This window comes from Lonchura striata, chromosome 1A, assembly GCF_050655825.1.
Source record: "Lonchura striata isolate lonStrDom1 chromosome 1A, ASM5065582v1, whole genome shotgun sequence".
Classification (NCBI taxonomy): domain Eukaryota; kingdom Metazoa; phylum Chordata; class Aves; order Passeriformes; family Estrildidae; genus Lonchura; species Lonchura striata.
In genome coordinates, this window is record NC_140741.1 from 44540330 (window position 1) to 44561290 (window position 20961).

The window sequence follows — 20961 nt, forward strand, 5'->3', positions numbered from 1 at the left end:
AGTTTTTAAAGTAGTATTGCTTTTTTTTTTTTTTTTTTTTTTTTTTTGTTCTGTGAAGGGATCTGCTATGGAATTCTTGGACTTATTAAAAAAGATTTGGCAGTATCTTGGGCAAATAGGGGTTTTTGGTAAGTTTTGAGAAGTCTCTGATGCATATTTGGTATCTACATCATCAGAGACAGCCCTAACTATACCTGAATCAAATCTGTTCTGTTGCCTCTATTTCACATTTGGAAGAAATTGCGTTTAATGCCAGGTGCTTTTATAGAACCACAGAATGCCACATATTCATATATGAAATACAATCTCACAAAATTTCACAAAAATATGAGACAAAGTATGTATGCATTATAAAAATTGGTGTCTTGTTAGCAATTTAATCACTGCAGTCACAAACTTGCTCTAAAAATGATGCCTCCAATTCTATGGATCTGGGCAAGTGTCCAGCCTTTACATAAGGTAAGCTGCCCTCTATGTTGTTCTGAAAGGCATTGAACAATGTTTCAGGTTTTAATTGAGTGGTTTATCCAGTGGCTTAATCAAATAAATTGTCAATTAAAATTGCATATATGAAATTTGTCACTATTTTGCTTAACATGTCAGTAATTTTCTTTCTAATGGTTTTTTTGCATAAGACTTGACTTGAAGATTTACTTTCAAAAACAGATAGTTGTCTATGGTATGCAAAGCACAAGATAGTTTTTCTGCACCTTCCATAAATTGTCTTATGTGAAGCCATGACAACCACAAAAATATTTATGATGCAACAGTCCTGAGTTGCATATTTTACAAACACAGCAGCAAAATATGGGTCTTGCAGCACATGCTTTTCAGAGATGCAATGCTCAGCTAAACTGGACATATTTTTCCCAACAGTACAGAAAATATTGCAGAATTTCAGGTTTCAACATCATGCTGTTAAGCTGTGGATCAGTTTCAAAGAAGATGGAAAGAACATTTTTAGAATCTAGAGCATACATTTTTCACTTTCTTATTTTGTAAGAGCTAAATAAGCCAACAAGATAACCCTTGTCCTACCACCCCCAAGATGCTTAAGATTTAAAAATACTGAACTGGAAGAAGGGGCTGGGTCATTAATTTCAATCCACTGCAATACCAAAAAATTGTATTACAGCTTTATATATAGGACTCAATTCATCCAAGCACAGACTTCAGTAGCATATGCATCTATGATTGAACAACTTTTCCAGATATACTTTAAATAATGGAGAGATATAGGCAATTGTAGACAACATATCATTTTGTTATAACTTGCATGTCTAAAACAGGTCAGGTAGAGATGTCCCAGAACTTTGTTCTGCCCACTGATTTTAAGTGAAACCTACATATCCAGATCACATGCAGATGTCAACACTCTTAATGTCAAAATATTGTTGTGATGGATAGCTCCCTTAAATGAGAAAATGTCAAATTATGCGTAAGTCAAAGAATATCTTGCAGATCTGTATCACAAACTTAAATCTTCTCTAAATGTGTAAACCTTGAATATATACTAGTAGGAGAAAAGATTATTACCCAGCACCTTAGGTCTTGCAGGGAGTTGTAAAAAAAAAAAAAAAAAAAAAAGTAAAAATTCACACCAAATGAAAACAATTTGTGACCAGACATCTGTTACTAGAACAAGCTGCTATATAGATTTAGGTTTTATTCCACTGATAATGTAGGGCATTCTTTCAAGAAGGCTTGGATTGAGACAGAAGGAAAAATTGTGCTGCAGTATTAATGACTTGTGCTGCAGTATAAATAGCACTTGACTATATGCAGCAAAGATTGTTTCTTTTCAAGTGTCTGTTCCTAAAAAGAAGTAGTGAAGCAGATGTTAATGTGTAGAATATGTGAGCTGAAGTTCACATCAGCAGCCAGACTAAATGGTTATGATGAGTTTACTTCAATTTTCACAGTTTAATCTGAAGATCCCAAAAGAAATTCTCCTTTTGGTGCCTGTCTCTCTTCCAGGGAGGAATAGTTACCTTTTACTATGTGCCTATGTGTGAATGGGCAGCAAGGTGCAATAACTGAGCCATCTCTAGGCACCTTTCTCAGAGGAGAGCTTGAGTAGCTGGATTTGTATTATATGTAAAACTCCACTGCCATCACTATTCACAAAATACACTGCTAGATACAATCTCATGTGGAGAGTTGAGTAATAGCCCTCTTGTTATTGATATGTTTTTATATAGACAATGGTCTAAGACTGTATTAACTTTTGTTTTTTTCAAGTTCAAGCTGACAGTGGGCTGCAGGTCAGCTGTCTGCCATTGGCATGTCCATACCAATTACTTCTGTCACTTAGAAGCACATGTTAGTGGTGGTTCTGACCTTCTGCCTCATGCTCAGTTCTCTGAATTTAAAAAGCTCAGCCACAGTATTGGCACAGATTTTAGTCCTCATTGCTCTCTTAAGTCAGTGGACAAAAGGCAGCTGTGGTCCCCCACCGTGATGCCAAGTAGGTGCTGTGCTGTGCTTGCTCATGTGGCCTTTGTGGTCAGCATCCCTAGAGACGTTGCAGTGGTACCTGCTGTTAATCCATCTTTCTGTGGCTGTTTCTCATGGGTACAGAAATCTTGAGGCCAGCGGTGATTTTCTCTTCCCCTGGGGAGGGGTGAGGATCCTGTGGAAGGAAGGGCCTGCCACTGAAGGGCACAGTGGGGGAGAGCAGCTTTGCTGACACAAGTGAGAAGCTGTACCCAGGACTAAACACAAGCTGTCAAAATGTAACACAAGGTGTCCAGCAGTAACAATGCCTCCCTTCCTACTTCACTCCAATTATAGGAAATGTGGTATTGTTGTCACTGCAGGGTCTTTGTCAGAGTTCAGCAACTCATGTTTACTTTCTTTGTTGTCCTCTTGTGTGCTTGTGTCAGCAAACATGTTCTCTTCCTGCTGTTGTCCTCAGTGATGAGATGAACAACCCTTGCAAGTATCCTCCTCACAGTTTGGCATTAGAGGCTCACTGATCATTGCCATGTTTATCTCCAGTATGTTTCATTCTTCCCAAAAGAATTGCTTTAGATTCAAATTAAAGTTTTAGACAATACAGAGATCAATTAAATGATAATACTTTCTCATGATTAGGCAGGTCTTTTTCTTTAAGCAATTCTCCTATTGGGTTAGTTTTCAGTAATTCTAGACCTTGTTTGACTTTTCATATGAGATTGCCACTTATCCTGGAAATGCAGATCATCATTAGCATCATTATTTTCAGATAAGAAATTTATTCTGAGAATTGCTTTCTTGCCTATGAACATTCAGAGTGGTGGGCAGTGAAAGTAACAACAGTTTGCCCATAAGATCTGTCCCAGAGGTGGTCAGAAATTCCCAAACAAAGTACTTCTAAGAGCTTTGAGGCTTTAATATCAATTGCTTAGTGAATATCTAGGACAAGAGAAAGTTTTAATTTTTTTTTTCCAGCCTGAGTCATCATGTTGTTTTTCTGTTTCTTTTGGCCAGGCAGTTTCATCCTTTCCAGCAGTTTTTGGGTCAAGGCAAGTATGGTGTGTGAGACTGATAAAAAATAACAGTTATGAGGACATACACACCTTGTTGCCTGGTTTCCAGTAAAATAGTTAAGAACATTTTTTCATTTAAAAAGAAAAGGCTTTTAAGGTGAACTTTGAAAAGCATTTTGCTCAGAGTTTTTGAGAGAAGGTAGAATCTGGTCTTAGGTACAGCCTGCCTTGTAATATATTTATTCTATCATCAGTTCTGCAGATGAGTAAAATTTTTTTTCCTATACAAAAATAGTGAGTTTTTTTTCAATTTAAGAAATAATGGAAAATAAATTTTGGAGCTCTACAAATTCTGCATTATCTCCAGCAAAACACAGCTTTTTAAATATTGTGATGGCTAACACTGCTTATTAATACAAAGTTTCTAATTCCTGTATAAAGCCTTATGCAGTATTTTATGCTTTCACTGTTAATTGAGCGGTCTAAAAACATCTAAGTTAATTGCACACTTACTGTTAATTGCTGGATAATTTCGTCCGAATGAGAAAAAATTGGATTTTTGCAACATGATAGTTGCCTATTAAGTGTCTCTAATTTTCCTTTTAAGCTTTTACTGATGATCTTTAAAGCATTTTTATTACACTTTTTATTCATTAAACAAAATAATATTAATGTTGATCTTAGTGTATGTTATAAAAGACAGTTTCCCAACCAGCCTTAACATTATGCTGGACTCCTAGAGCATTAGACACAAACTATGTTCAGGTTTTCCCAGACATTAGAATTCATTTTAAAGGCTATATAGAATTTTAAAGGCTAAATAGAATTTTGAAACTGAACAGAGGTTGTCAGACAAAGAAGCTGTGAAAGAAACTCTAAACAGGTGATGGAATGTTAATAAACCAAGGATATCCTTCTGTGGGATTGTGTTCTGAATGTTGAGCTTCACCATAACCTCCATAACCTCTTGTGCCTCAGGAATTTGAGATGCTTGTTGGTTTGGCAATTGGTCACACAAAATAAACTGTCCAAACATCATGTGTGATAATCAGCCAATCAGGTCTCCAAAGAGTCTTTAAATGTTCAAACTGAACAAAGGCTCTGTATCTCTCAAGTTCCGATTATTGTCTTGGACAGCAGCTCTCTGCCAGGTAATGTGCTGGTTTTCTATTTCCTTTTAGCTTTCTTTAATAGCAGTCGGTAGTTTCAGATTACTGTGGTAATCCATGCAAAACTAATTGACTAATTAAATGCAAGACAAGTCAGTGCACCAGCACATGTTGCACAGTATTTGTTGTTGGTTTTTTAATCATTATCTAACATGTATTGACGAAACAGCATGAAGCACTTCAAAGAAGAAATAATCTTATACTCTGTCTAGTCCTGGAAGGTTATAACAAGGATTAACAACTGAATGGTGACAATTCCCAGACTAACCAAACTCTATGGATTTTTGATGGACATATTTGTTCATATAGGTTGCCAAAATTTCAGAGAAAATAAAGACTTCAAATATGAGTTTCTAAAGAGAAACTTAAAAGAAGGGGAAGCATCAGTGTAGCTTAGGTCAGATAGGAAGAATTAATGCCATGTGTTTTGAAGTAACACCTAATTTATCAGTGCAATATCAATTTTACTTACAAGTCTTCATGACATCTTATTTTCATAAGGATTTGGGAGGGAAGCAATAACATAATCCCCCTGCGTGAAAGCAAGTATTTGAATGGAGTTTATTAATCCTCACTGAGCATTTGCATAGACAGTTCTTCTGCAACACCAGAGATTTTTAGAATAAAGGCTGTGAGGGGTTGCTTTAAAGCAAACAATATGGGGGTGTATTTTACTGACACAAAGTACTTCATGTCAGTCTTTTTCAATGTCAGAACTCAGTGTCCTATTCCTCATTTCATATATAGGTGCTTAAAAATTACTAGATTCCTTAGAATCTAGTGCAAAAGTAATTTCCAATTAGTTTGTTTTTTGGTTTGTTTTTTCTTTTTTTTTTTCATTATAACAACTCCTCTAAAATCTCCAGCCAATCTAAACAGTTTTGCAAATAGTCCATGAGCTTTAGAATGGCTGAATATACATAAGTTTGAAGAAAAATTTGCTGAGTTTATTTCATGGAGATAACCTGGTGATTTTTGGGGTTGTTTTTGTCATCCCTGTTATCAAAGCTTAAAGGTCTAAATCTTTGTTTACTGAGTTCAAAACTGAGTTTAAAGCTGTCTTTGATTTCACCAGAGTAGGCTGGTGGCTTAGAGGCTAGAGTTTTGGCTGTCATCTTCACAACTCTTCTGACGTCAGGACTATTGTAGGGGCTTATCACACACTAAGACTGTGGACTTGAGTGGGTCAAATTCTAAAAAAGAAAAAAGACAAAACACCTCAATGGAGTCCTCAAACATTTCCAATGCATATTTTATACCTTTATATTCTTTCATTTGTGTTTACTTGTAATTCTTGATAAATCTACATTAAATATTATTCATAAAATGTTTCTAAAAATTAGTTGGGAGATGGAAACAGAAGTAATATTTTGCTTTTTACCAGTGGTTGAGACTTGAATGTATATTCTCAAAGTCCCACTCTCATTTTGAAGTGAGGTACTGTAGCTCTCCAGGATTAAAAATGTTGCCTTGACTGTTAGCAAAACCAGGAGATAGCAGAAAGGTATTCCTACAGGGTAATGGTAGAGAGGTCCCCAAGTTCTTACATAAAGGAATCGTGCTTAAACAAATGACTTTTCATGATGCTGCATACAACCTTAGTGAAGTTTCAATATGAAGAAAATTCCTTTTGCTTTAACTTACCTCCTAAAAACCTGTTTTTTTTCTCAGATTTTCATACAAAATTTATTTACAACTCCCTGTCCCCTTAAACAGCTACAAGAAGGAGAGAAATTGAGTGTGTGTGTGTGTGGGGGGGGAAATCCAAATCAGGCTGTCTCTTCTCCCCAGAGTCCAAGAGGAAAGGAAGCACTGTGCTTGACCCATGTAACAGAGGAAAGCAGGAGAGTGAAGTGTGTGTGCAGTGTAGTTACAGACATTATAAAACAATCACTGCCTGATGTTTAAACACTGCATTATGGTGTTTCCACTGAGATATCCCATTAGTATGTGATGATAATGAATCATGGTTGTACTTCACTGAGAGCTCTTTCCATGACTGCATACTTGTCTGATTTTTTTTCTTCCTGTGGAATGCAAATGGAAACAAGGGAGAAAAATTATTTGAAGAAAATCACTAGAATAAGAAGCTGCAAAATTACAATGCTGCTTAGAAATGGACGAACTTTTCAACACAGTTTTATTTTGTTTTGTCAATATTATTTTATTCCAGCTAGAAGTGCAGCTTTAAATATAGTCTTCTGGAGAATGTGAAAGAATTATTTTAAAAATGTCTCTGGGCAGGGCAATGCATATGTGTTGACAAAAGTGTGGAGGGGGTTTAATACTTTTTTTTCCAGTTGTGTAGACATACCTTATCTACAGCAACTAATTTGAGAAAGAATATTTTCAGTTAAAGGGAGGGATTGAAACAAGACAAGTGCTTCTTTTCTGGTAAGGATCTCAAAATCTATACAGCATCTCAGTTCAGCTGGAAATGTTTGTCCCAGATCTAACTCCTACATGCTGAGTGTAACTCTTAAGAGTAGGAAGAAGTGCCATCTGGTGATTCACAACAAAACAAAACTGGTGGAATCAATTTCTAGGAGATGACAAATGTAAGTGGTCATCAATCGCAGATAAAATTGCCATCTGTGATGTTTGGTTCTAAAGATCCTTAAAAGTCACAAAGCACTCCCCTATCTCTATCTTCAGATAACCATTTAAATTTTTATTACTTCATTATACTGCAGCAAATTAATATTATATGCTTAGCAACAGTAGATCATAACTAATGCATTATAGTAATCACAAAAATGTCAGTGTATATGATGTCTGCTGATACAAAAGCTATATATACTATATGCACCAATTATATGAATTATGGAAATTAAGCATGTATATTTATATTTGTCCTTTTACATTGGATTTTGAACTCTGATACATGATTTGTCATTTGCATTAATATTTTAGCTCATGAGTGTAAAACAGTAACAATATCTGATGCATGAAGAAATTAGAGAAAATAATAGGTTAGAATAATTCTAACTCTTTTAATAATAATTTAAAAATATTTGACAGTTGATAAGCTGTTGGTGCTCTGTAGATCTCAAATTTAAGAGTGGAGAGACTATTAAAAAAAGAAAAGGATTGGCTCTGAGGTTGCAGAAAAAGAGAAAACATTGAACTAGCATATTTCACTCAGCAAGTTCAACTTATTTTTCTGAGTAGAACTATATCATATTCATGTTCTCATTTGTTGTGAGGACGAATCAGTGGCTTAAAGAGTGAGTTAAATTCAATTCTAGCTTGCTGCATTTGTTTGAGGTTCATATTTGTAAACAATTAGATGGAATATTTCTGTTTGTGTGAGTACTCAAGAGTATCCAGGTCCTTTTTTTTGTAGACCATATTGTGCAAAGTTATGTGTCTTTTTCATCAAAACCCTCTTTAAAGCTCAGTAGATTGAAAGATATTGCTGTGGGGCTCAGTAAGAATATGCTCAAGTACTAAAATGCTGTGTATGAGTACTCACAGGAATTGCTCCCTTAGTTTGAATACTGAAATACTTGTTGATAATGAGGAAGAAACTGTAAAACATTGATGATTGTTCCTAGGCAGATATTCTTTGAAGTCAGGAGGCATTTCAAAATATCAGACTGAATATATATTTCTGTGAACTGATCTTTTAGTTTAAAAGAGGGGAAACATATAATACAGAAATTGTATTTGTTGAATATTAGACAATAGCAATTTTTCGAATTTTTAATTTGTGTGCTTAAAAAGCATTTGCTACAGAGTTGAGTTTATACATCACTGTTAATATGTTATAATTTTTACTTTAAAGTCTTTTGAAAAGAGAAAAGGAAAAAAATTATCAATATATGCCTACGTATATGGATAGAATTGAACAGGCATTGTTTGTATAGAAATTCTAATCATCTGTGAAATATGAACTCAAGGTGTCTTCTTGTACCCTGTGAAGTTGTATCACTCTTTGTACGCAGTGCAGGTGATAATGCAAAAAACCAGTATTTCTCAGCCAAATCCTGTTTTGCAATCCCCTTTAACCTGCTTTTCCCTAAATTTATATTAGTGTCTCATAATTTAACCCCTGGTTTGAGTCCAGGACTACAAATGAATACTGGCTTTTATGGTATAGATACCGTTATCCACAACAATAGTTCTATTTTTAGGAGATAATTATTATAATTTTTTACATTTAACACACAATGACTAGATGGGTCAGGGTGAGTTGGCATAATGGAATGAGCTCCCTACAGTTGTTTCCAGCCACCTTGATAATGACAAACAGCGTGAATGTTTCATATATTCATTTCTTTCCACTCAGAAGGTCAGAATGAACTGGTTTCTTAATTTCTGTTTCTTTAAGTTTTCAAATGAGTTTTATTTTTTTGTTTTCAAGTAATATTTAATTTGAAACATCAAAAATCAAAAAATTCTTGGTGTTAAGAAAATGAATAAAAGACAAATTAATTACCTTGTAAATTCAAGAACGAGAGTCTGATTTTAATGCAACTTAACTGTTTTAGAAGTCAATTGGTGGTCAAAACTAATGTTAGCATGAAGCGAAATGAGCAAAAGCAATAATCCTTGTAGTGACTGCAACTGATGATGACCTTTTTGCATTTATCATTTTATTAGAAAATTAAATTATTTTCTTCTTTAAGGGCAAAAAAATTTAAACTATCAACAGTTATATCAAGTTCTGCTCATAAAACCTTTCACCTTAAGACAAGCAAACAAAAAGAATTAAAAGAACTGACTAATTAATTCTCAACACAAACAACAGATCTGAACTATAAATGACCAAACTGTTTAAGGAGTTGATAGAGAATTTAAGAAGTTCTTTGAATTCTAGGACTTGACTGTGGCTTAAAGCCAGGCCTCCTTTGGAAGACCAGTGCTGCATTAGAATTAGAATTTCTTCTGGACAGCATGTGCTGCCACAGGAAGTCTACCAACCTGTGAGATGGAACAGCATATTCCCATCTGTTGCTGGCCAGCTGTCCTGTACATATCCCTGCTTTTCATGAGATCAGCCTGACAGCAGTAGTTATGCTCTTGAGCCATCATGCAGCTGAGCTGCAAACATGAATCATAAGGGGTGGGTGGGTGCACTTCACAGTCACTTTCCTGTCTAAAATTCAGTCCTTGGGCATGTTGGGCTTTCTAGCTTTGACCCAGAAAAATATTTAGTGTGTGTTTGTGTCACTGAATCATTGAGGAGTGTTTTCCTAGAAAGAAAACTAAAGGCCTTTTTAGGACTTCATATGAGATTGTTTTTTGAGGTTTGTTATCAGGAATATTGTTGGAAGAAATTAGTGCTTTCTTGGTAACCACTCATTTACAATGCTTGGTAGTTAACCAACTGTTTTATATTTCATCAAATATACTATTGCCTTGTGTCAAGAGATGTCATTGTCTCTAAAGACTTACTCCCACATTTGCAAATAATAATTGCTCTCCCTTTTTCAAAATGGTTAATTCTGCAATATAATCAGGAAATGCTCTGACAGTGGATGCAAAAGGGCAATTCACAGTGACTTCTGAAATTTAGACCTGTGAGAGCAGGATAAAATACCATGAAAACACCCCTTTAATGTTTGTTTTGAGAGATAGGAATGTTGACGTCTGTTAGGATTATTTGAGGAGTTGGATTTCTAAGGAAAGAATAGTGGTTTTTTACTTGGTTCTCCCCCCACCCCCACATTAGGTTTTAGGCAAGGTTCAAGGTTTATTTAGGGAAGTAAAATGAAGTATTATTCAATCTTTGTAGTTTTGCTAAAAACATGATTCATAAAAGAATTTGCCTTATAATTTATTTGAGTAGCTTATCATCCTTGTATTGTGAGAAATAGCACATAGTTGTCACCTACTATCCTCTTCTACATCATAGTGTTTTCATAATGTCACAGACATGGAGCATCAAGAGTATGTGATTTATGTCATTACATCATCTTTAGATTGACTGTGAGGAGCCTTTTTATGGATTTCACTTCATTCTGGACATCTATTTGTGGTTGCTGTATCAAGTGTAAATTCATTTTTCCACCCTCCCTCACTTCTGTCAGATTCATTAAAGCTGAAGTTCTTTTCCTGGTTGACAGTAAACGCCAGGTATTTGTGAAAGAAGAGTATGATAGAAATGTGATTGCAATATGTGGTATTGCAAAAAAAAACAATACTCATTAGATAACATAGGGGGTTTGACTTGTGTGTTTGCTTTGCAGCCTGCACTTGCTTGGGAAGGCAGAGGTGGAGACCTGCTGGTGCAGCCTGGGTGCCCGGGTTTGTGGTAGAAGGGAAGTCCCTGGCAGGCTCTGCACTGCAGTCAGCACTTCTAGAACTTAGGGGGCAGCTCACATCTCTGCTGCTGGCTAGCCCTTGAATGAAAGCATGTGAATTTGGGCACCAGAAAAAGAGAAACTTAATCTAAACTGAAAATGGCAGGTTCATATAACTTCAGCCTGAAGTCATTGTAACTTCAGCTGAGTGCCTGATGGTGGTGTGCAATGCAAGCAGTATGTGTTGAGAGTGCATTCAGTCTAGAGAAGGAGGTAGAAAAGCAAAACTAGGACAGCTGATCTGGGAAAGAAAGTCTTTTTGAGCCCCTTAGGATTGGGTCTTTTGCTTAAAGAGAGTGATGGCAGATGTGAAGTCAGGTGGAATGTTCAAACATGCAGTTGAAAAGCAAAAGAACTGAGGAGGTAACTGGTATGAATTATGTGATATATATGATGAAGAAGTCTCCATGAGAAGCATCCAAAACCCCCTTCCTATTGGTGTTTTCTGGATTAGGATTAGGGATGGGACTACAAGATAAAAAATCAGTTTTTTTGGGGCATGGTTAGCCAAATTTAGCTATTTCAATGCAGAAATCCTTAAGTTGCAAGAGGAAAAGCCATCACCCTTCTCCCTGTTACTAAAATCACTCATCTTAAGGCTTAAAGTCAACTTGAAAAATTTTATTTTTTCAGGACAAAATTACACCTTGTGCAAATCAGAAGAATAAACATAGTATGAGGAAGAAGCAAGTTTTCATTTCATGAACCTTCATGCCCACCAAAGAGGCACTTTAAGATACTGAATAGAGAAATAAAGAAAAATGGAAAAGAGAGAAGTCCCATCTGATGAAATTGGGAATCTTTAAAAAAGAGTATGTTAACCAAACATGGCATTGCAGACACTTTAAAACACTAATCGCAAGTAGACCACTGCTGTACTAAAATAGGGATATGATAAAAAAAAAAAACATTTTGGACTGTCTGGTCTTTTGGGTGTCTACTTCTGTAAGTTAAGTGGCTTGAAATCTTTGTTTAATATTTAGTCTCTGACTTATGAGGAAAACTTTCCATAATATATGAGAATATTAGTTAATTACAGTCTATAAAAAAAGTGTTGTGGGATGCATTGCAAACTTCACATAAAACTTGTTTTCTGTCCCTTGGTAAGTATTTTATTTGTTCAAGATGATCCCATTATATTAAGTTTTTAGTTGGCAAGAACGATATGGATCAACAGTATGTGCTAACATCTGGCCACATAGTGCAGCTGAATAAGTTGTGTGATAGCAGTAAGAGAAGAAAATGGCATGCAGATATACATAATCTTAGGCTCAAGTGCCCAGTATTCTCATATAATGCTGATTAAACAGACTGACAAAGCAGAAACATGAGAGAATGCCATTAGTTCCAAAATAAAAGTTACTGTAATTTAAGCAGTTGATGCAAATGGAGGAAAATAGTGCTACTAGCCCTGTGTGCAATCAAATCATGCTGTAAGGCTCATATTTGGCAGGTACTGTAGGATTGAAATAAAAGTTTTGAAGAGAAATTACATTATACATACCACAGTGAAACAGAACAGTGACAGAAATCCAGCTTCACTGGTTATTGCATCGATATCTGATGAGGCACCAAAACACTTCTAAAAAACACTTCTAAAACCCAGGCTAACAGTTGATATCTGGTCTTGGGGAACATTTAATTTCTAGCAGGTTGCTGAAGAGCAATTCAGACATCAGTTCACAGAAAAGTAGGTATGAATTAATTTCAATTTGTTACATGGGAAATGTAGTTTTTTAGCTACATATAAAGTCCTTATCCTTCTTTGTCTGCTACACATAATATTTTAGAAGTTGAAAATACTTTTCTGTGTAAAGAGCTGTTCTTATGCCTGTATCCTGATGGCCACATGTAACGGGGCATCAGACAAAAAAACATTGCTGATAAATTTGAGGGTAATTTTAAACTAGTGAGCTAGATCTTGGTTTGTGAGATACTTCATTGTGGTATCTCAAAATGGCAGGCAAGAGAGAGGTGTTCTGTCACACGGAGGCTTACTTCCACTGTTTCCTCATTTCTTATGAGGACAGTGTCTGAACTTGCTTTGAAAGCACTGCTTCTTAGTTTTTCATGGTGAGTACTATTAACTCTGAAATATGTTTGACTCTATAATGAACTGGAAAGAGGATTTTTCTTAATCTGTAGCCTGATTTAGAAATGCCTAGGTACTGGCATTTAGCCACTTGTTAATCTTTTCTTTTATTGTACAGTATGAGCAGTACAAATGTGCTGCATTTGCATTACATTAATATTGCCACAAATCTACCTGTTGTTACATCAGTACATTTCCTCAAAAATTTTTTGTACTTATTTTAATCTTTTTGTCCACTATTCTTTATTGATTTTTTTTACCTTGATTTCTCTTGCATCAAATTTCCACATCTCCATATGAAAAATAAGAAACTCCTTAACTGTTTAAAAAGGTATTAGAATAAAATTTGTCTTGGAAGTCTCAAAGGCATATATCATTTTTTTGAGTTTTTGATCATCTCAGCATATTTTTGAATAGAAAACCAATATATTTTCTTATCTATGCCCTGTGAGGATGAAATCCATTAAGAATAATGGACTGATGCTAGAATAATATAATAATCAAATGTCACTATGTTCTTTCAGCCTCAAGCTTGCTTTACAAATTTCTTATTTCAGCGTTTAACATGATGTGCATACCTGTCAATAAAAATAATTTAATTGTAGATTTATTGCAATCTACAGTATAACAAGCAGTCATGAAAGTACTTAAAAGAATAGCAGTAGGCCCAGATTCAGGGAAGCAATTATTTACTGTGACTTTCCTTTCAACTTTTGTCACATGTGGTTTTCACAAGGTTTCTTTTATTACTCTGTGCAGTTGCCATAATAACAACATGTCTGTTGTTGGAAACCTCAGGCTGTATTTGTCACAGGCATACCATGCAAGTAGGAAAATTGTACTTAAGCTATGCTGTAGTACAGTAGGCCTTGGTTCATTTGTCTGGATTCAGGACTAAGGGTGGTTCAGCATGTTTCCTATTAGCATAAAATTTACTTCCACACCATTTTTGTTGGATCATTAATTTTTCTTGTCAGGTAGCAGCAAACAGTTTTGTACTTTAAATCCTGCAACAGATTTATGTAGGATATAGAGTTATTGCTGGGCTTATGTGGAATAGAACTAAAATAAGTCTGGTTTTGATTTGCTTTTATACCTTTAACATAATTTTCAATGTTTCTCACTATGCTTTAGTTTCCTTGTTGCTTATGTTTCAAAAAATACTACATACTGTGTGTGACATGCTTAAATTGGTTTTGGTACATATAAAACAATGTGTTGGATAGTAAATACTCTGATCCTATTCTTCATTTGCATTATCAAGATGAAGTTTCAATATATTCTTAAAAAGAAAATTTCAGTTTTGAAATTGGAAAGTGAAATGAGCATCATTGCTACTTAATGGCTTCTGATTTAAGAGATAATTTTGAAATACTTGGTCAGTGTCTTACATATCTGGAATCATGTTTCTATTGCCTTACATCCTAATTATACCATGTTACTTTACAGAATGTGTTTTCTACAGTTTCTGAAATTAAGTCTTTTCTTTGTCATGATATGAGTTGAAAACTGAGAAATTAGGATTCATTAAATAACTGCTTGATTTAAAAATAACTTCTGAGTCCTTATTGAAACCTAAACAGTTGTAAGATTTTTTTCTAGAGAAGCTTCTTTTAACATTTGCATGCACAGATGAGACAGACATGCATCAAATAGAGATTGAAACTGGAGAATTCATTCAACAGGTTTTAAAATCATATTGATTTTGTTTGTTTACCTGTTTCATTCAACTTTTATTTTCCACTACTTTGGCATCAACATTAATGTTTCATATAACTTTTGTCTCAGTCATGTTGACAGAAGATAATTCCACAGCCCAACTTTCATATAGGTTTAATTGCTGGAAACTTCTATTAAAAGAATCTGCAAACATAATTTTGTTTCATTGATTTGCTACCCTCTTTATGCCCCTGCCCTATGTTTGAGATTTCTGAAATTAAGGGAAGGAAAAAAAGGTTTATGGTAGATTTTTCTCTCCTCTGGCCCTAGTTATTAATTCCTTTTGATATTCCTCGTAATTTGGTTCAGGATCTGATTGTTCAAGGTAAAAAAAAAACTTTGCTGCTTTGCTTTCTTCATTATAGCTGTAACTGTGCTCATACTATGCTGGCTAGCAGTGTTTTGGAGAGGCTCATGCATCTGTATTTCTAGCAGGAAATAATGAATCTTGTAACTGTAAAGAAGGAACTGGGTATATGCTGGATGCCAGGAAAGAAATTAAAGAGTAAGAAAACTGTTACAAATAATAAAAATTACCTAAATCTAGTATCACTTGATGAGGAAAGTATCAACTATTCAATATTCCTGAAATTCTGTGGGTGTTTTTTTTTTTTGTTTTTTTTTTTTGCCAAATAAAACCCACCAGTTTTGCCCAGTTGGTTATATTGTTTCTTATATTTGTTGAATGATTTCACAGTTGAAAGCTTTCTGGCTGGCAGTTCTTCTCCAGAAATGGCATGTTGTTCTGTGCTGGTCAGCTGAGGTGAGAATGGCTATTGGAAAAAGTGCTTCAGGGTATCAGCAAGCCACAAATAGTTCTCTAAAATACCTGTGACTGTGCCATAGGATAGAAAAGAGAGATGCCTTGAATTTTGTGTGAAAGCACAGGATTTGTATCTGTCTTGACTGGAAAAGGACAGAAGGAAAATGACAACTGGACACCACAGAGATATGCAAATCATGCTGAGAGGGGAGAGTCAAGTGCTTCTTTTCTAAGTGCATAAGGTTATACATGCTACTGAGCCTGCCCACGTTTTCTTGCATAATCCTTTCCACCTCCTTGCATGACTTAACTTAGAGTATAGTGCAGGCAGGGTCAATGAGGGTGAACCAAAAGCTCTGGTCATGAGACTAAAAGGTGACCTTGTATGCTGTGATGCCAAATTTCAGCTGAGGCCTCCCGAGAGATCCTTGAGCTGTGAGCACAAATACTAAAATATTGGAGAAATAAGAGACTGTTTAAATAAGATCAGTGTGATGAAGAAATTAAGCCTTCAAAAAATGTTATGTATGCAGTGCTAATCCCTCAGAATGCTTTCCTGTTTTGTTAATGGCAAATTATTTTCCTTTTTTATGAATGAATTCTGCTTTGGCACAGAAGATCTGCTCCTCTTTCTCTGTTTGTGTCTTTTAAGGACTTGCTCATGCTGCAAGATGCAAACAGGCAATAGCTTGGTTAGTGCTGAATATGTGGACTTTGCATGTATAGTTTCAGCTAAGTGATGTGTAGCACCAAAGCCAGCATTGATTTCAATTTTTCCAGTAAATCAGTATATTCAGGATGAATACTGGAATTTTTTTACAGGTTGATTCTTCCATTTGCAAAAAATAAAAAGAAAAGATTCTTCCTGCATTTTTATTCCAGTTTTTCAAAATAAAGATGTCACATTTTTCCAGTAGAATGGCTTGAATATTGGATTTCCACTTGGCCCGCTGCAAATGGAATCTGTTGTATTCAGAATAATCAAGAGTATATATTTCTTTGCCTAGGAAAAATAATGTGGGATGAACTGCAGAGGGACTGTTGCTAGCATACAGTCAACAAATTAACACTGCTACTAGGCTTCATTCACTTGCAATTAAAAATATGATTGGCATTGAACTTGCCAAGATTGTGCTGAAGACAGAGGGGAATATTTTTTCAAAAACTGGAGTATTAGCTTTAATCTGTAATGGTTTCACATATCAGTAAAACTTCTCATCTGAAATGTTGGCTTTAATGATTTTTTGTCTCTTTTTCAACTAAAACCAGATTTGTTCACCCTGCAAAGTAAATGCATCTATAAATTTTGAATGAGTGTACTAAACCAAAAGACAAAGTTGCATTAAAAAAATGGGAGATTTATGATTTTATTTTTGGTGGGGGGAGGAAATTTTACATGTTTTTTATATACTTTATTTTCATTTTCATTTTATCTCATTTCATTTTGGAAGAGAGAGAAGTTTCTGAAATAATCTTTTCCCCACTGAGGTAAGGTTATTTGTATAAACAAAGCACTGATGGTTTTTCATGAACAAGGGAAATAAATACACTACAAAAAATACAAAATTTGGGATTTCCCACTACCACTCTCATTTTGGAAAGTTTTCTGCAGAATCAATTTTTTTTTTTTTTTTAAGTTGCTCTTGTTTGTTCAAGAGAAACTTCATGGTCTCACAGTATTCTGGACACATTGATTCCCCTGCCTACCTGCAGACAGCCTGCCTACTGTTTTTTAATTGTTGATACCACTCTGGTGGCAATGCCACAGTGATAAATGCTTTAAAAATGCAGATAGGTTAAGTAAGTTGTGACAGTGATCTGTGCAAAAGGCAGCTTCAAAGGGCAAAAGTAATACAGTGATAGAGACCTTTCATTGAGTAGAATACATAGGCTCGCACTGAAAACTGAATGAGCAAAGAAGAAGCTGATAGACAATATATGAATGGCCAGAACAAAGATAACAACACCAATAATATATATATATATATATATTTATGCACACACACACACATATATATATAGAGAGAGGCACTTAAACTGTGAGGTTTTCATAGTTGGAGGAAATGGTCTTGTATACTGTTTGCATTGGAGACATGTTTGGCTAGATCTCATCATCCCTTAATCCACTACAATAAAGTTTGATAGAGAAAGGAGTGTAAGTTTCATATGTAGGCTTTTTATGTGATAATAAAAATAAGCATGTGAATAAATTCTAGTAGTCAGATCCCCAAAGAACTGCTGTATAATAGTGAGGCCTCTTAAATTTCTTTTCCTAGGTGACTTACAGGGCTAAAGTTCTGCTTCTAGCATAGTCAGAAATGCCCCAGCTTTTATTATGCTGGATGTTTTTCTCCCACTGGGTATATTAAGTAAACAAAATGAGGTAATTTCTTAGGTTTGGACTATTCTACATTTTAGAGATTATGTGTTAAATAGTGTGTCAAACTGTTGGTTTTGTTAAGTGACACAAGTAGTTCCTTTTTTAGACGCTTGGACAATAATTAGGACTTTTCTTAATGTTTAAGTTCACTTTCTATGCAAGAAGATTCTAGCCAACATCTTTTCCCTTTCAGGAGAGAATTTTAATTCTGAGACTATCAGGAGGACATTGTCAGTTGATCTTGATAAAATCGTTCTTTTTTGAAGAAAACGCTCTCATGTTCCTTGGCTGCTAAAAATAGAAGTACTAAGAAAATGTACTCTGAGCAGGAGAAATTGCCACTTTGTAGGTGGATATGTAGACTTTGTTTTCCTGAAATGACTGTCTTTCCTCTACAGGCATTAGACAACTCTTATCAACAACAAGCTTGCAAAGGTCTTGAGCCTAAATGGATATATGCATGTTATGGAGTTCTTTGTGGAACTGAGAGATGAAAGTCTTGTCTAAAAATACAAGAAAATTTTGATGCAGAATGAGAGAATGGGTCCAGGTCACCAGAAACCCAAGTCATTGCCTTGACTGGAAGATTGTGCTTATATGTCTGGCATATAGTTAAAAGTTTTTAGGTGTGTACTTAATATTATTGTAACTCATAAGTATATGAAAAATTCATCATTAAGATAAAAGAATAAATACAGTGGAATCTATGAAAAAGAAAGAATTTTCAAAAAAGGAAGAATCAAATGTGTCAATCAATTTGATACATACCAATCAACTCATACTGTAGTGGAAATATGTTACAAAAAGAAAGAGCTGATATACGCTTTCAAAGACTTAATACATCTCTCTGCTCTGTATTTCCTGTGCTGGGTACATTAGTCTATTTCTAAAATAAATGTTGTAATTCAGAAAGGCTGCATATTTTCCACTTGGAGCTCTTCAGCATGGATACCCAGATAAAATAGAAATCTTTAACTAATTATTATATTTAAATTTACCTATATGCACATTCTTCTGTGAAGTGTAATATCCTGGAATGGAGATAATAATTGTATTTTGGATAATGCTCTGTTAATAAAATACATCTTTTCTTTTGATTGATAGGGATAAAGACTCCATCTCGAATTGTTAGGGAGCCATTTTATGTAAGTCCCATGATGCAAATATGCCCTAGAGACATCTTTGCTGTACTTAAATAAGCATTTTATTTTAAGTGCTTTATTGGCAATTAACTATGATTTTGTAGTTATTTGGCAGCACATGGCAGGGTGGTAGTGCGTTATTTCATCAGAGTAGGTATGTAGGATATATTAAAGTTAATAAACCATCACTTAGCTCTGTTAACAGACAAAAAAAATTATTAAAGTAAGGTGTAGGTGTGCATAGGTTAATCATAAAGACTTTTATATATATTGGTGTGCATAGGTTAATCATAAAGACTTTTACATATATTACCATGCCATGTAATGGTAAGTCATTTTTTCCTTATGTGATTATAAGGGAGGCCTAAGTACAACCTTTTTGTTTAGCTTCTGTTTAGCATCATTACTATGGATAAGTAATTTTCACAATTTTGAGTGATTTTTGATATTATATAATCATTATTGACATAGGATATTGTCCTGTTTTGCTATCTTAGGCTTTTAGAGAAAGATATTGTTTGTAAAGATTTTCTTTCAAACTGTGTTTTTTTCATTCTTATCACCTAATAAACAAGACATTTAATAATTCCACAGTATCTGCATTAACTTATTTTCCAATGAGCTCTGGAGGCATTCCTCATGCAGAAGCCAAAATAGAGTGAATTTCAGTGAATGATATAAAAGTGTTGCAGAGGGTGAACATGAGTGACTCAAGGCTCAAAAAGTGAACTTTTCCAAAACTTACTTAGAAGCAACACATAACAATGAAAAATGGAGATAGATGTAGTATATTCTTCCTGAAGATTTTTAAAAATATATATTTTAAGAAATCAGGATGAACTGTAGTATTCATAAAAGAAAAAATTATATTGGGTGATTCTGCCACTGGTCTGAAATACATCTGCTTAGCACTAAGGAATGGGTAATCACTCAGTCTTTACCTTTAATCCACTGAAGTCTTGCTTTAGCTTCACATGTGCTTTTTGTCCAATGTGCCTTAAAGGAAGTGCTTTGTTTTATGTATTTTTTCCTGAATCACAGAAGTCATGCAACCTTATATGACAGGAGTGCTCATTTGCTTGGTTTTGTATTTATGTTTTCTTACAGTGCTGCTGGTCACAGTTTTGGCCAAGTAGTCTTATTGTATAATATAAAATTCAGTGAGGGCTCATGCTTTATTTTGCAGGAGGTAGATAAATTAACATACACTTCTTAGAAACTACCATTTACCTGCATGTTCAAATGTGAGGTGTGAAAAGTATCAAAAGTACTTAAAAGTTTGCCATCATTCTAAATCAGATTATTGCATTACATGTTATTGCTCTTCTGCTCTGTTATTTTACTGCTGTGTAAGGGATGGAATCCCCATTCTGTCTTTTCTATAAATATGAATGAAGAAGTCTGTATGAGAAAACATTTTTCACTTCAGAATTTGTACATCATCTTTTCATTTCAATTTTTTTTTTCCTTTTAATGGTTGTTAAAAAATCTGTGAACTGGCATATGAAAAAGATAGTCTGATTTAGGGATGGTGCTAGAAAAAGGTTATGCTTTTCTTTTGATTGGTGGAAATTAAATAGTTCTTTGTTTTAATGTACCATTTAAAATATTCAGCTATCATGTGTAGTAATAATAGCTATTTTGTTATGTATATGAACTGGAAATGTATTCAAGACTTCAGCTAACCCCCCTACACAGCAGTTTTGGGTCTGATGCAGAACAGATAGAAGTCAGAGCCAATTGAAAGATTCAAATAGCGAGAGCCAGATAATGTCTCATGTGCTCTCACCTCAAAATCCTGTTTTGTTTTGCAGAGGAGTTATAGCTTTACTCACATTTTGAAGATGAAAACAACACTCTTTACTTCATCTTTTTGCTCTCTGATACTTGCTCTGGAAATCTGAACAGGTACATTCTA

General features: G+C 34.7%; 1 protein-coding gene across 3 annotated transcripts in view; it reads left to right on the top strand.

Moving 5' to 3' along the window:
• SLC16A7 (solute carrier family 16 member 7) overlaps positions 1-20961 on the top strand; it is a 79427-nt gene that overhangs the window by 12072 nt on the left and 46394 nt on the right. Inside the window, exon 2 of one of the 3 annotated variants that reach the window (XM_021547458.3) lies at positions 20858-20951. The exons of 1 other annotated variant lie outside the window; for it this stretch is intronic. The gene's annotated coding sequence lies outside the window, so the exon portion shown is untranslated. Of the gene's footprint in view, positions 1-4215; positions 4622-20857; positions 20952-20961 lie in introns of those variants that run through there. One more of the 3 variants, XM_077783488.2, reaches the window with a different exon arrangement.